The sequence below is a fragment of the Callorhinchus milii genome, unplaced genomic scaffold (genome assembly GCF_018977255.1).
Source record: "Callorhinchus milii isolate IMCB2004 unplaced genomic scaffold, IMCB_Cmil_1.0 Scaffold1, whole genome shotgun sequence".
In the NCBI taxonomy this organism is placed as follows: Eukaryota; Metazoa; Chordata; class Chondrichthyes; order Chimaeriformes; family Callorhinchidae; genus Callorhinchus; species Callorhinchus milii.
In genome coordinates this window covers 68,443,757-68,461,444 of record NW_024704742.1, presented here as the reverse complement: position 1 = coordinate 68,461,444, position 17,688 = coordinate 68,443,757, and the positions used below count along the sequence as shown (strand labels likewise).

At 39.1% G+C, this 17,688-nt stretch overlaps 1 protein-coding gene across 2 annotated transcripts in view; it reads left to right on the top strand.

The window, feature by feature from the left end:
- Positions 1–17,688, top strand: part of LOC103181498 (protein tyrosine phosphatase receptor type A) — a 108,990-nt gene that overhangs the window by 2,964 nt on the left and 88,338 nt on the right. For both annotated transcript variants that reach the window (XM_042343616.1, XM_042343605.1), the window contains exon 2: positions 16,467–16,537. The gene's annotated coding sequence lies outside the window, so the exon portion shown is untranslated. The remainder of the gene's footprint in view (positions 1–16,466; positions 16,538–17,688) is intronic.

Here is a 17,688-nt window from a genome sequence, read left to right as displayed (position 1 = left end):
TTGAAATGTTCATACCATGTACATTTGCCTCTTTTCCTGTCTATCTCAAATCTTTTAAGCTTCCCAGTCAAATAGATGTGTGGTAAGTATAATGCTGAAGTCTTGCTAGGAGCCACACCACACCATCATATCAATCCATGTCAGGCTTCACTGGCTCCCTATTACTGTACTCTGGAACTCATTTTCAAATCCTTTCATGCTCTCGCGCCTCCCTACCTGTCCGAATTGCTTATCTCTCACTCCACTACCTGCTGCCTCCACTCAGCTGGCTCCGGCCTCATGTTCATCCCTCGTCCCCTCCTGTTTGCCCCTTGTCCCCTTCAGCATTATGCCCCAAAACTCTGGAACTCTCTCCCTCAACCCCTCCGTCTTGCCCCTCCCTCCCCACTTTCAAATCCCGCCTAAAGACCTTCGTTTTTGATGGTGCTTAGGGTCACCTCCACTGTCCCTCTCCCACTCAGCTGGCTCCGGCCTCCTATTTGTCCCTTGTCCGCTCCTCTCCACCAACGGCAGCTGTGCTATAAGCCACTACGCCCCGAACGCCTAGAACTCTTACCCTCAATCCCTATGCCTTGCCCCCTCCCTTCCCACTTTTATATCCCGCCTGAAGACCTTTTTGATCGTACTTATGGTCACCTCGCTCTCCCCCTGGCTTGGTGTCAGACTGCCACTGTCAAGCACTCTGGGATGCTACCCCGCGTGAAGGATGCTATATAAATGCAAGTTATTGTAGAATGCCTGTCATAACGGATGCGGTGGTGAGTGTTGTGCAAGGTTAGGCAGCCAGTTCAGGTAAATTTTAAAATAAGTGTGTTTAAGCTAAGGAATTTGTTGAACAGTTATTACTGTTTTAAGTCATCTTGAGTAATGATCAATTTGGCTTGCTATTTTTTTCTGCTCTACCTACTCCAAGGGCATGTAATGTAACTGTAGCATACCAACTGCTGTCCTGACTGCAAATCAGCAGATTCAGCACAGACAAGAAATTGAACGGTGATCTTCTGACGTGGGCTTCTCTGGGACTTTTATCAATGATTTAATAAATAATTAATCTTCTTTCTTTATTTTCAGAAATTGACTTGTGTGTACATTACCATAGTGTTCTGATAAATTATTTAAAAATATTTTTTGATGAATGGTCACTTCAAATATTAAACCCAGCTGAACGAAAAAAAACAACTTTAAAACGTGGAACTAAGAGAAAGAAGTTTCATTAAAAAATATTCCTCAATGGTTCATTAGTACATAAGGCAGCAGCTACTTGCAAAAGCAACAGTTGGTCCAACAAGTATTGGCTATTAGTTTTTAGTTTTGTGAAGTTTTAGTTATTGTGTAGTTTACTGTATATGTCCAATATGCTTCTTTTTCTATGTTGTTTGAATATGAATATATTTCCAAATTCATGAGGGAGAAATTGGTGTTGTCTGAAAAGTCTGACTTCATTATTTACTCTGACTCTCTGTCAGTCTCTCTCACTATCTCTCTCTGTCTCTCTCTCTGTCTGCCCCATATGGGAGGAGTCTAGCTCAAATGACAACCAGAAAAAAGTGCCATACATTTAATACAGAATATAGATGTATATTTCTGAACGGTGTGTGCTTTCCTCTGTCGCTACGTAGTTGCAGAATACAATGCATACCTCATTTTGGGGCTTAATTAAAGCATTTATTAATATAGCTCAACGATAGGTGATCCCCCCCCAAAAAAATGCCCATAACACTGCCAGATGCAAACACCTTTACGATGATGTATAATTCATGTCTCTACGTCAATCGGTTATTGCGTGATTGTCCCCCACACTCTGAAACTCCATCCCACGGCCCCTTTGCCTCGTTTTCTCGCTTGCCTTCTTTGTCGGTCGGTCGCAAGACCCTCCACTTCGATCGTGCCTTCGGTTGCCCTCCCACCTCTCTGCTGTCCCTCATCCCTTCCCCATGCTCAGATCCCAACCACTGACTGTCCAGCACCTTGGGACGTCCTCTCGACGTGAAAGGCGCTGTATAAACGTAATTTTGTTGTTGTTGTTGTGGGATACACTGACACTCAGACAGACATTTCGTCTTTATTAGGATAGATTTATTAATAATTCTGCTATTAGTTATTTTAAAGAAAACCATTTTCTCTATTATATCTTTAAAGTACATAGACTCATTTTTCTTATGTGAAGCGTGCTGCAAAAGTCCAAGTTCTTGAGTTTTGACATGATTTTCCCTAACATTGTTTTGGAATTGAGGCTCCAAGCCACGAGATTATCCCAACATGCAATTATCGTAGCACCACTGAGGCCTTAATTAGACCAAAATTGCATATAGTTCGTTTAATCTGAACCTTGTTAAAGATGTTCACTTGTGGTAATGTGATAATATAATGGGATTTGCTTGTAAAACTAGTCTTATGAATAGTAGCATTTTTAAAAACTATTGATTTCTTAAGCAACATGTGTACTCCCGAATGTTTAAAGTATACTTACTCTTGGTTAGTAAAATGAAGCACCAGATGCTGGTGAGTAAACAGAATTGAATTTTATGGTCTGCATTTCGGGCTGCTGCGAAGGTCTCCATTCTGCCCAGAAATGGAGTGCGGTCAATTTAGCTTGGCTGTAATTGAAGTTTCCAAAACTGCAGTATTGGCAATGTTAGGGAAAATCATGTCAAAGCAAAACAATTTAACACCTTTTACATAGAATAGATGACTCTTAAGCATTTTAAAGAAGTAACAGAGAAGTTTTGTATTGGTGTGATAAGAAGAGAATTGATTCTAGATAGAGTAGTGTTCTTTTCAACAGATATATATTTTTGCATTTTTTATAAAGGTAGAATTGAAGTCCTTTGCTCTGTTACCGACCAGGTGTTTGAGGTGTGTAAAAAAAAAAAAAAGTTTTATTCTTTCTTTAAAAAAATTAATCTAATTACCAAAATTCTCAAATCTTGAAAAATGTGTACTTATGCAGACATTTCCTGGTCAGTGAACTGCCACTGAAACAGTTGATTGCTAAAAGCTAATTGATGTTTGGTCATGTACAGTAAAACTCGCATAATTCTTCTTTATCAATACTCCAATACTCCCCTAGTTACCGGCTGCATTGAATCGCGGGAAACTTAGTCTTGATCCATCTCTACATGCTCAGAAGAAATTCATTTCCCGAAATTCAATGCGATTCCAATGCTTACCGTTAAGTGGCATACGATAACTGGTCAAGACGCATTGAATCACAGGAAACATAGTCTTGACCCAACGCATCACCACACGTGCACTTATTGGCTGCGGTTATGCACTACCATACGCACACTTACCAGTTGCATTGAATTATGCATGCACAATGTAGATTATTGATTAAATCAGATTTTATACAAATTTGCTTGCAACTCATTAGGTCCTGACTGATATGCCTTATGTAAGTTTTACTGTATATGAAGAATGCCAGCTGAAAGAAGTACCCATAGACCATATCGTGATTTAATACCGCAAGAATGGAGTGGAAGAAAGAGACTATTTGTCCTGATTTCAGTTGTAATTCAAATTCCTCTTTTAACTTTTTTTTCTTCTGTTCTTTCTAAAAGAACAGTCCTTATTCAATCTTTGTTATAAATTAATTGAATGTAGAATTAAAATATGAGATGACACATGGTTGCCGTCTGAATCTCTATTCACTAATGTTGGACAAATAAAACAATGAAGTTGTGCAAGGCACAGGTCAATGAAAGTTTAGATTCCTGAAAATTTGCTAATTTGGTACAGGTGGCTATTTCTTTGGAGCAGTTGCTATTAACCAGTACATTAAGGTGATTGAGGCTGCAGACTTAATGACCACTGAAAATGTTGTTCCTAATGGTTTACTGAATAAAATAAAACTGACATTGGTTTCTCCATCTGAAATTCTTATTCAAACTACTCTTAAAATGAAGGAGTGGTGCCATCCCAGGGAGATTAATTTGCAAACCCTGGAATGTGAATTGCACGCATATTCTGACTGCGAGGTCATGCTTTTAAAATTTATTATAAGTAAATTTAGTTTTTTCAACTTGTATGTAAGCTATCCTCTTGTAATCATTTTATGGTTGTGATTTTGCTCCTTTTTTCCCCCCTTCCCTTCAGTACTCACCAATAGAATGTATTCCAATTCTGCTGATCAAATTTGTGTGTTTGAACCTCTTGACCATAGAATCCTACAGCACAGAAGGAGGCCATTTGGGCCATTGTGCCTGTACCGACTCTTTGAAAGTGCAAAATCATTTGGCTCAAAGCGCTCACACTTGCCTTTAGATTTGCTGGTCAATAGAATGTGCATTTGATCGTTTCCATTCCTCTTCATAGACTTCTTATCTTGATTTTATTCCCGAATGTTTTAACATTTTATATAATTTCTCCTTTTTGCTCTAACAAAATTTTATTATTTCCAGATATTATAATGATTGAGTCATTGTTTTACGTTTTGTCTGCTTTCAATTCTGGATGGTGCTGGTACAATTTTACTGCCATGTTTCTCTTTACATAATAACGCTCACTTCATCTAATTCATCCCATTTAGTAAAGCACTTTAAGGGGTTTCTTGTATGTGAAAGCACTATATACATTTTTCATCCTTAATGCCTTCTAATTGCAGAGCCTAAGAGTTGCAAAATCCATTCAGATCTTCAGTGTTCAAGGAGACTAGAATTCTTTAGTCTGCTTGATACATGACATTGTACTGCCATACCTATTTTGTAATTATGTAGTTCAAAGTATTTTGCCTGTCAGATGCTTTAGAGAATATGACAGGAGCAAGCAAGACTGTTCACTGAAACATAAATGCCAAGTTGCTATTGGATACATTATTCATAAACCTGATATGATATTGGTTATATAACATATTCAGCATGCAAGTGCTTTTTTAGAAAAAAATTCTGTAGGGACTTAACTGTGTGGGCACCAACATGCAAAGTTGCTGTACTGCAGTAATCGTGCAGCAGCTGATACATTCACCGTTTAACGTTGCAGGTGGCTAACAGGTGCATTATCCTACATATCCTACATTACCAAGTGCTTGAAAAAAGAGGGTTTTTTATGTAATTAGAATCTTAAATAATTTAATATTGTTGTGCAGATGAATAAGTGGCATGAACTCTGTGAGAGAGAGCAATTTGAAAGTGATCACTGAGAATGCCAACAATATATCGTTGAATGCTTTTGAAACAAAGTTTAGAATTTGTAAGACCACAAGAGGTTCACATAAAGAATGCCATTTGGCCCATTTGATTTCACGCTTCCAAAATACCAACTCTATTGTCTTCTATTACAGTGCACTATGTAGGATATTTTAAAACTAATAAGGGTGTAGTTTTGACCAGCTTAGTGCTGATGTGGTGTTTTTAACTACATCTGGCCAAATTACAATTTCACAATTAGCTGTGGTATCTGTTAGCCTGGAAATGCAAATTAGTTATTAGCAGGCTTTGGGGGTGAACACTATCTTTGTTAGGTACTTGCTTGCTTGAAAACAACATGCATGTATATAGCGCTCCTCACACAGGGTAGTATCCCAGAGAGTTTGACAATGGCAGAGCACGACGCTGAGCCGGTGGGAGGGGAGAGGTGACTGTAGGCACGGTTGTAAAGGAAGATCTTCAGGTACAATCTGAAAATGGGGAAGGAACGGGCAAGGTGGAGGTTTAGAGAAAGTGTTCCAGAGTTTTGGGGCATAGTGGCTGAAAGTGCGACCATCAACGGTGGAATGGAAGGCTCGAAGGACATATAGGAGGCCAAATCCATTCGTGCAGAGACACCAGGTAGTGGGTCAGGGAGTAATTAGGTTGGAGAGGTATGGAGTTGCCAGGGCATGAAGGGATTTGACTTCAGTAATCAAAAGTTCTGACTTCAGATGAGAAATACTACTTCAGTTCCTATAGAGGATTACAGACAGTAAAAGAATTCCAGAGCTTTGGCTACAAAACTAACAGATGTTTTATTGTTTACTTCAGCTCTATAAATGAAATCTTACATCAGGCAAGTCAGGCCATTTGGGTTTAGCTCCTTCAAGCATTGAAAGGTTTTTTTAAATAAGAAATTATCTATATTTTATTTAAGATAATAAAGATAAGGTTAGAAATCAGGAGTGCAGTTATTCTTCATCCAGGTGTTTTTCCACCTATGCGGCGAGGAATAATGGGATGCAAGCTTTTGTTAGAAGGTTTTGTATCCCATATATGAGTGCACATTAAAATGTGGCTTATTTCAAGACATTCCTCATTGTGAAATACATCTAACTCCTAAAATTCTTGAAACTACTATAACATAATTGACGTTTGTTGGTAACTTGCCTTTTAATAAAATGCATCTTGGGATGTGGGCAGTGTTGGCAGGGCAAGCATCCATTGCTCTGAGAAGGTGGTAGATTTTTTTAAACCATTACAATCCTTGTGACTTTTCTGTAATGGTTTTCTTACAACCGATGGGCCACCTTAGCCATTTCAGAGGATGTTTAGATCGCTTAGTGTGGGACTGGGGCCAAATCTATGCCAGACTGGGTAGTGGTAACAGACATTAGTGAACCAGTTATTCACAGTAACTTGAGAATCATTCTGCTCCTACAATTGAGGTTTATTCCTATAAACCTGTATACATATGCCAATGTATTTCAAAATCATGGATGCATGTGAAGACAGTTAACTTGTACTTTTGTGAAAACACTGACTCTTGTCTACTTCAGCTAAATTCTCTTAACCTTTAAGTGTAAGCTTTCTAATTTGGTGTGCTTGTTCCTGAAGTTACTGTGTCCAACTAATGCAAGCACTGAACTAAAAAAAACATAGACTTAAGGTTCAAGGAGACTGATTTGCTGGCCAACCTACTAACCCTGACTTTCTAGAATGTTGTTTGGGTAGTTAAGTATTTACCTATCTCAGTTGGTAGCACTCTGGCTTCAGAAGGTTGTGGGTTCAAGCCCACGTCAGGACTTTGAACTTTGTCTTGGTTGATGCTCCAATGTCGTGGCATTGCTGCATTGTTGGAGGTGATGACCTTTGGATGAGAGGTTAAACCAAGGTCCTGCCTGCCTGTTCAGGTGTACATAAAGATCCCATGGTACAATTCGAAAAGAGAAAGAGTTTCTCCCAGTGCCCTGGCCAACAATCCTCCAAATAAAATGATTTGTGGGACATTGCTGTGTACAAATTTTCCAATCAAATAATCTATACTACTGAAAGTGTGAAGTTAAAATGTTAGTTATGTTTGATTCAAGGCATGAAAGAAAATAACAGTGAAGCAAAATAAGCTAAAAGTAATAGCTACAAAGCCATCTCAACTGTTTAAGATTACCCAGTTCAGTAATAATATTGCAGGCATGGGGATGTTGTGGAAGACGCAGTTGATGATGGCTGTAATTGTGGAACAATTGAACCAAGTGCCAACAAAACTGCTAAACCATGTATAGATTCTGTTTTTTTTTGAGAAGGCAGCGATTGTGAGGGACGGCTGCTTTTATAGCAGGAACATCTCTTATACCTCTTAAGTCACGCAAACAACTCCCCCATATCACAGGTCCTGCCAACTGTTGAGGGAGCTATGGCTGGAGGCCAGTTGGCCAATGTGCTCCATTGGCCTCCCTCACTGGCACTTTTCCCCACAGACCCTATAGCATGTCTCATCATTTCTGCCCCCGGATCTGGAGCTGCTCTCTACCTACAGTGGCAAGCTGTCTGTTTTAACTGGCTAAACGCCAGTGGTATCCCAGCTCACAATCTAGGATTTCCAACCCTTGAAGTTGCCAACCTGTGCCTAATGCTTCCTGGGTGAGGCAGGGTGTGGCTTTCCAGGGAGAGAGAGTGCACATTCTGTTCTAGGCACACAAATTCCCAAGTGTAGGTGGCATGCATATGTGAAACTTTGTCTGGTTTGGATACTCTTAAGCACGATGAGGAGTTTCCTTCCACATATGTGCTGACTAAACAATTTTTTTTAATTGGATGAAGGTAGTGATTTATCCATGGATTATCCCCCGCCCGCCCCTCACAGTAAATAATGTGACGAATAACTAAAGTGTTGTATATTGCCATAAAGCAATATCATTGGCCAGTGCATTGCGAGAACATCCTGATCCTCAAAATGTGGAAGATCTTTAATAAACACCAGAATAGGCAGTCGTGACTGGTTTCGTTTTCCAGTTGGTGCTATCAGTAATCTTACAACACTGGACTGGAGTGCCGGTCTGCAGACTTGGGTGTGAGGCCATCCTTCTGATTTAAAGGTGAAAGTGTTGGAAACTGAGCCAAACACCAGTTTGTAGTGTTCCTTGTGTTTGTTCTGCCTCCTATTTTGGAAACATTTTTGTCAAAGTCAATATTTTTAAAAGCAGACTCACAGTGAACCTCATGAGTACTAAACTTGTAGATTTTCCAGCATTCTATTTCCTAATTTTAACTATTTTTCTAAACCCAGTATCATCATTTGCCCATATTCTGTAACTGTTATCTAATAATAATTGATTCTTGTAGGCGAAACATGGCAGCCATTTGCGCCCAACTATGTTCCACAAACTGCTATGGAGTAACAATTGCTCCCAATGTCCTGGCCAAAAATTTGGGGGATTGTTGGCCAGGACACTAGGAGAAATTTTTGAATAGTGCCTTGGGATCTTTAACATCCATCTGAACAGGTAGATGGGACTTCAGTTTAATGTCTCTTCCGAAGGATGTATGTGCTACAATGAAACATATCCCCCACCCCAACACTTCGTCCCAACTAGCCGATGCTTGTGTGCAGAGTTAACACCATTATCACCCTCCTTTTCCCCTCGCCTTATAATCGCCTCCATTTCTTTCTCACTCATCTATACAATGCTGGGGATATTTTCAGCTATTCTGCCCACGCTTTCTGCTGAAGAAAAGTATTTGAATGACCTTTGCTGGATTTGGAATAGCGTTTGTGACAGAAAAGAGAAGTCGGTAAGTTTTTGGATCGAGTTGCAGAAAGCAACACATCTTTTATGTAACTTTTCTCCCCACTCCAATAAAATTCTTTCTTGACCATTGCAGTTCCCCTCCCATCTCGAGGAGTGTTGCATCAAAGAGCATTAAAAAAATTTTTAAAAGGCAAAAGCAACCAGAGGGTCAGTTCTAGGTTACCTTCCCTCATTTTCCAAACGGAAAATATGAAGCTTGGTTGACAGTTTCACTGACCAATATGTTGTATTTACAGTTTTGGCATTACTGTATCTTTTTTACTGGCTTTAGCACTAGGGGGAACTTTTTTTTATGCCGATTGTAGCTGTTGCTGCTTTTACGTTTTTAAAAAAACAATCCTAATCCTTTCTGCCAAGAGGAAAATACAGACTGTGTAAAAGATATTCAGTATTGCTGTAAAAAAAATGGCATAGTTGAGTGTTTATATAGTTCTCAGTAAGCTCCCATTGGCTAAAGATGGGTGTGTGACATGACAGAAAAATGTATCTTTCCCTGAGGGAGATGACTAACATGTACACTCCCATTGACTTCAGCTGGAGAAGATGTTATTTTCCTAAACCCTGTGTGACTTAATACCCTGAGCTGAAACATTTCTTTGAGCAGAAAGCTATAGAACCAAAAATATTTTCGTACGTTACCTGGCCACATAAATAAACCTTTTTTTACAAGCAGATTGTAGTAATCTCTTTCTGTATTTGATGCGTTTGTTTTGTTCTTAAGATCCATTTGCAACAACAACAAATTAGATTTGTACAGCGCCTTTCACATCTGGAGGACATCCCAAGGCGCTGGACAATCAGGATTTGGATCCGAGCTGGGGCGTGGAATCAGGAAGGATGAAGGGCAGGGAGGATTGGGGTGGGAGAGTGACTGAAGGCACGGTGGAAGAGGAGGGTCTTGAGATGGGCCTTTCAGGAGGCATGGGAGGGAGCGACGATACTGTGGGATGGAGTTCCAAAAGGTCGGGGCAGAAAGGCTGAAGGCCCGACTGCCGATAGCAACACTAAAACTGCCACACAATTGTGTTTAACATAGTACAGTTTACATTTATATAGCATCTTTCACATCAGGACATCTGAGTTTTACTTGAAGCCTGAATCTTTTACAACTTGCTAATTGTTAGTCCTTCTTCCCCTCCTCACCCTGAACCTACCACTTTTAGTATACTACTTGTCGTCATGATAAAATGCATTGTTTTTAATTTAGCAGTGTGCAACAAACAATGAGCTAATGTATTTTACTAGCAATGTATCTTTTTTAAAGTGTTTTAAGCTACTCAGTCTTTAGGAGAATTGTTTTTATCCCTTTTTAAATGTTGATGGGCTTTATAATTTATGTGGAGCGAAAGCACCTGTGTAGATAGCACCTGCGTCCTTTCATTCAGTGCTTCTTTAGTGAACAAATTGAAGGGTGAGAAACAGTATCCTTTCACTCAGTGATCTTCCGGTAAACTGCAGCCATGATGTCCAAACCTGATTGATTTACCCATTTAAAGGAAATGGGAATAAACATTGTGTGCGCTGCATATTCAGTTACAAACAACTGAAGTTGGCTGGCTAGCATTGCTGTAGTGCAATCAGTTGTTGAGACCAAAGTATTTATAAGATTGCTGCCTGCTCTGTGCATTGTGGAACAAAAGCAGCAGTTTCCTCCTTGGTTGGGAGATTAATGAAAGATTTCATAGATGACAAAATCAAATGAAAGGTAAAGATTTTGTTTTCAGATCTTTAGCCAAACTTCATTGTAGAAGTCTTCAAGGCCAGTGCCAGGACCCCTGTTTGCTGGCAAAAAAACTAGCATATTAATAAGCTGCACCCAAAAATACTCGAGGAAGAAAATTGAGGCCAAAAAAAAGGAATTTTGAACTGAAGTTTTATTGTATATTCAAGCAGAGGTTAACCCTGTATAATTTGTTTGTAAATTTGCACTTGGAATATTATTGCAAATTGGGCACTCAGCTTTCAGACATTGATAGGATGAAGAGAGTTCAGAAAATGAGTCTGATTCTAGCATGTGGTTCTTAAGTTTAATTTTTTGTCATTGGATGAGATAAGAGGAGACGCTAAAATATTGAGGGTCAGTTCAATCCCTCATCCACTTCAATGGGGCTGTACTCTACTGGTTTGAATCCTCCGGGACGCTACCCAAAGGAGCTATATAAATGCAAGTTGTTGTTGTCCCACCACCATCACTAGATCTCTGCAAATGGGTTCTCCCGCCTCTGCCGGTTCATCTGTGGCAGACCCCAAGACTCCAACTTTGACCCCCTTTTTCTCATTTATCTGCTCTCTCTCAGTGATGTGACCCACAGACATGGGATCAACTTTCACCTACAGACTGTAGCCAAATCTATTTCTCCATCTCCAGTCGCAACCCCAGGTCCACCAATGTTCTGTCCTCTTGATTTTCAGACATCAAGGCCTGGATGACCACCAACTTTCTGCAGGTGACTGTTGACAAGATGAAAGCCTTCTTGGCTCCCATCAGTGTCTTCTCGCTTGCGGCTCCAGTCTCCTTAACCTCACCAGCCTAACCCTCAGATTCACTGACTCCTGTGCGCAATCTGGACATCGAGTTTGCTCTCCAGTTATTCTTCCGACACCACATCTGTTCCCTGACCAAGAGCATATTGCCTATCTCTGCCACATTGTCTCAATACCTCCACTTTACCAGTCTTCAGATCGCACCTGAAGACTTTCCTCTTCGACCATACCTTCAGTCACCTGCCCCCCTCCCAGCTCAGCGTCGAACTCTGCCACTGATAAAATCTGAGGCACTGCTCTGTGTTAAGGGTGCTGTACAATATAAGTTAATACTGTTAACAGTGTTACGCTATGAGAATAGGTTAAAAATAATAATCCTTTCATTTAATATAGTGCCTTTTGCATTTGGAGATGTCAAATTGCTTCACAGGATTTTCCTGTAAAGTGTAGTAACTGTATTTTGTAGGTAAGAATGCTAGTTATCTTCCCGCCAATTATCAGCACTGTTTACTTATCCACATTTGGGCCTGTTCCTAGGTAATCAGCTCTCTTAGTGTAGTCCCAGTTCAAGTGCAAAATTATCATGGCAACACTAAGTATAGCACCTAGAAGAGTATCTCATCCAAAGGAATGTGTCTAGGGTGGGAGGAGAAAGATGACCGAAAGCATGGTCAAAGAGATGAGTCTTGAGCGGGGAGGGAGAGGGTGATTTAGAGAGACTCTAGGGCCAACACATAGCAAACACTCCTACCAGGAAATCAGTTCCTGCTATCGAACAAACACCAATTGGCTTGTCCAGTTAGAAAATGAATCCAGTGCATTGATTACAGGTTAAGATCTTCATTTGACAATAATGTATTTGAAGACCTCAGTGCTCCCTTGACATCAACTGTGAATGCGCAGGCAATGAACATTATTGCACAGGAATATACGAATTGCTAGATGAAAAAAGACCAATGTCCATCTATTTCACTTTCTACCTGGTAGTCGCATGCTATAACTATGGAGATGTTGATAGCGATTAATTCTGTATAGATCAGTCTACATCAGAGCATCCAACTGTGCATGAGCAGGCAATTATCCATCCGAGATGAAGTTTATTGTCATCAAGGATCCTGGACCAGATGGCTTTCCTTCAGAAATGTTTAATTATAGAAGATCAACCCACCACAGCTGCCTTCACTCGCCTAATCTGCTGCATCCACAATAAATTCCACAAGACCTAATTCTAACTGAAGTGTCAGTTATGAAAGAAGGGCGAAAGATCTCACTCGAGTTACTCCCATTGGGATAACTCTGCAGCTGATTTCTGCAAAGAATCTGTAAATGATACAATACTTCTCACCTCAACTTTGATTTCCTTCCAATATGTGACTTTTAAAAAAGTTTTGTTCTTAAAGTGGTGGGTGAGGGTTTCGGCAGCCTGAGGGGAGAGGTAATGCTGGTGACAGACAATGTTGTGCGGGTGGGGAAAGGTAGAACGGGTCATGTTACGATGTGGGGTTTGAAAGACAATTGAGGATCAAGACACCAAGACTCTGTACTGGTGAGGTGAATATCTCCAATCTTATCACACAGCATGATTTTGCTGTATGTTGAAGGTCCAATTAATCATTGCCACAAATGTTCTGTATATTACAGGATTGAACTTAGTTTATTTTTATAATTTTGTCAATAGACATTTTGAAAAAAACTGGTACAAACTAGATCAGGAGCAAAATATTTAAGTAATTCACTCGATTAAGAACTCATGTGTTATATGGTGGTATACCATACTAATTGAGGTGCATAATCGCTGGATCATGTAACAACACCATGGTTTGTAAGCCATCCCGTGAGGCTAGAGATTGCTAATGAACAGTGTCAGATATTGATGTTGTGAAAGTATTATGATGATGTTTACATGTGTACCACATGGCATAAAAATTATTTGGGGGATTTCTGCTACCCAAATGTTGTTCCTGACTTTTTACAGTATTTAAAGATTCAATTAATTTGTTTTGAGGTGGAGCAGTCACATTTCTCACACTGTGAGGGAGGGGGAAATCAATCTAGTAATGCAAATCGACCTTCATTATTTTTGATTAGCTCGATTCCTGGAATGTTGTTTAATTTCATGGAGTTCTATGGCTCAGTGGTTAGACTACTCTCATCCCAAGCGAGAGACCTAGATTTGATTCCCGACATGGCGAAATGTTGGGCAAGTTTCCTTACTCTACACGCCTCTGTTTACCTAGCAGTAAGTAGGAACCTGATTGTTAGTCGATTGGGAATTATTACACCCTGCTATTCTGGGGGGTAATAATTCCTTCAAAAAAAATAATAATACATTAGTCACTTCAATCCACAACTGTTTGTGGGACACTGCTGTGCACAATTGGCTGCCTTGTGTTTCATCCGCAAAATATACAGTTAATTCACTTTACAGTATATGAGACGTCTCAAAGACGTGATAAGGCTCTATATCAAATGCAAGAATTATTATTTCAATCTTGCTTGTGTGCTTGAAATTACTAGAATAAATATTGAAAAGGAAATATAGGTATTATCACTGCAGTTACACAGTAGAGATTTTGAGCCACTCCCATTTGATAAAAGAAACCGTTACGGATTGGAAGAGATGAATACCTTCCGCTGTTTCTGTGGTTGGTTTGTGAAGTGGTAGGTATAAACCACTGAGCCTTTAAACCAACCAGCCTGATCTAATGAGATCAATTCAAATGCAGGGCATTTGTGCACAATTATATAAACCTCTGGTTATTTTACATCTACAAAAGGTCAGCGTTTCTCCTGTTTGAAATACGTTTAGGGTAATTCTGTGTCTGAAGACATTCCAAATGACAGCCATTTATTGCTTCCGGGAATTAAATTATTTGTTCACGGATTTTGAACTTCAAGGAATAGAGCTAGTCCGAAATATTGAAAGTTTATTCTAACTATTAAATGAATCCTCTTCCCACGGGAAAAAAAATGTAATGTGGTTGCTTTCCCCTCCCCCACCACAAAAGAAAATAAGAATTGAATGTTTACATTTTGGAAAAGTAGGTATTAAAAATGTAGAAGGCTGGAACTTACAGCTTTCACTGGACTGTCTCCTTATGAATCATTATCCTTTACATTTTTAGGTATATCATATGTGGGTTTTACTTGTTCATTTTGTCTTCAAATGCCTTCATGCCTTCACACCTCCTTACCGCTCCGACCTGCTTACACCCCAACCCACTATCCGCTGCCTCTTAAAAAGCAGGAGGGCACGAGGGACAAGCATGTAGAGGCATGTTAATTTAAGCAGATTCCAAGATTGATATGACAATCTTATGTTATACAGTGTAAAATCGAGGGATTCTGGGCCAAAAGGATAACTGAGTTAAATTCAACAAGTGTAAAAAGTGTGCCCATCAGTTCATTAATGTACTGAAGAAAGATTTTAATGTATACCACTCCAAAGATGTTATTTAATGATATTGATTAGATATCAATTAAGTAGACTAAAGGTCTACAAGTATGAAATACAACTATGAGATCATTGTTGGACATGTTCCATTTCTTCTCAATACTAAATCCTTCATATATAGTGTTTCAGAGTAAAAGCTAATCATTCCATTAAAAAAACAAGATGGAAGTGGGAGAAAGAGAAGATAAATGGGGTCTTGCTGATGTGCCTCTGTGCTCCAAACGCAACCCTGCTTAAAGGGCGCTATACTTGTTGCCTGGGAAAGAGTGATCTAACTGTATTATGTTACCTGCTGTGTTTCTGGAATTTTGTTCCATTTCATTTTTGCAGTATTCAATACCTTTGTTTAAACAAAATCTGAGGGTTAGTGATGTTGATAATAAAAAATTTATTTTGCAATTTGACCCCCTCAACAACTTGATGCATGTGATAAATTTATCCACCGTCTAACAAATTAACTTGCCAGAGATGCAACTACGTGGTCCACCAACCCCTTTGTCTGTTTCTCTCCACTTCACAGTCCCAGACAATGTGTGAAAATGCCATTAGAAGACCATTTGTGCTGGGAACAATGTCCATTCGTCCTGGATTGGCACTGCCCTAACTCATTTCACAAAGATTTGCAACTAACTGAGGACAACTGTATAAACAGTGTCCTGTAAACAGTCATGAATTGAGTAACCTGTTTATTTATTTTGAAGTTATTATTAATTCCGGAAAGCTATCTGCCAATCGAGTGACCACCAGGTTCCTACTTAGTATAGGCAAACAGAGGCGTGTAGCGTAAGGAAACCTGCCTAAGGTTTTGCCCCGTCCAGGAATCAAACCCAATACCCCCATTCGTTTGCAAGGCAAGTGCTCTAATCAATACGCACAGGAAGCCACTGATCTATCCACTTCCAGATTATTCAAAACCAACACGTTTTATATGTATATTGTTAAGAAATTCATTATATGCCAGATTTAATATATGTTCTTTGGATAAGCATGAGGTATAGACAATGTCTTTTTATATACAAATATATCCATCCAAGGCTCCTTTCTCATTTTTAAATGTCTTTTTGTGAAATACTGTTGACATTAACTTTGAGTTTGACGTCATCTAGCTGAAACCCATCTGCTCTTTTGTAGGTGCCCATATGTTCCATGTGTATAAAGGACATAATTTCTAAATGTACAGTTGAGACAAAAATAGGGAGAAGTTACCAGTGAAGAAGACTGTAAGAAATTTCAGGGAGAAATTGACAGATTAGTGGATTGGGTTGAGAAATGGCAATTGAAATTTAATGTAGACAAATATAAGGTTATGGGAGGAAGAATAAAGAGATCAAGTATATGTTAGGTGGTAACATTTTATAAGGAGTGAAAGATCAGAGGGACTGAGAGGTTAACGTAAATAACATCAACAACAATAAATTGCACGGCCCAGCTTTCCCGCACTTCTGTAGGACTGTCCATCTCCATCATTTATCTAATGATAAATCACCATTTATTTAAGTTTATTTTGGATGTTACTTTACTATATTTGAGTTTACTTTTATCTGCAGATTTTGGAAATTAAAATGATCAAATTATTTCTGTTTATGATTTCAGATATCCTCGGATAATTTTATGGATCCCAGATGAACTAACCCTTAATGGTACATGCAGTTGCAGTGATTAAGGTAAGGAATAGTTTTGTGAGAACTGGAAACAGCATGGTGGCTTGACATTGTATCCTACTCTAAATTATGGTAAAGTCATGGAGATAAATGCAGCATAAAACTAATGTGTAATACTTTACAATATGTTGACAAAAATTTCCATAATTCTAGGCCAACCTGCCTTCTCATTTTCTCCCTGTTGCAACATGCAAGTATTTACTGTAGATGTTGAATGGTGCTGGATGTTGAACTTGGCTATTAGGCCACTTGTATTTGAATCGCCTGCTGAGACTTGCATTAGGTTGACTATGAAGAATGAGTGAGGTACTAGAGGCAGCTGACACTATGGAGCTGTATCCTAAACTGAAATTACAGTCTTCAAGAAAAGATGAGAGAGATGTCTTTTCCACTACAAAACTATTCTGTCATTTCTAGAATTATGTGAATCTCTGGTATTTGTACAGATTGGTCCCAAAATGGAATGAAGTCTACTTAACACTGCAAGGCCTTTTTTTTTATTTCTGTTGGTCATATTGTTGAAAAGAAAGAGTTGAAGAAATCAATATTTTTTATAGAAAAATCTGTGATGGACCATCAGGATGGAGCTACCAATTTTAAAATTACATTTTACTTCAGATGTATTTTTGGCATAAAACTTCTTCTGGATAGAAGTTAAGATTGTGTCTTAATAATACTAATAAACCTTGCATTATATATAGTGCCTTATCACGTCGTTGAGGCTTCTCAAAGCACTTCACAGAATATATTGTCTGAGATTATATATTGGCTTGAGTTTAAAAGAGACATTTCGATAATTGAAAAATTATCGGATAGCTCTCCACCCATCCTCTTCCTGTGGCAGAACTCCCAATTCTTGGCGTTTGCTTTTGCATGGTTATGCTTCCTAATCCAAGTGAGACTTAAATGTTTTAATCGTGAAATCCCTCCATACCTGTACCTTGACTGCATAGATGGTCTCTTTCTTAATTTTAGCATGGAGGTTCAAGCAAAAATACGGACTTGGCTTTTGATTTAATCTATTTTGCTTTGTGTTAACAAGAGTATCGACATCTATTAGATATTGCACAGCCTTGTAATGCATCCATCTACTGAAGGGAGGAGTTTGCCACAATCCAACTTGTCAAATTGTTTCATTATTTTAAATGTCTCAA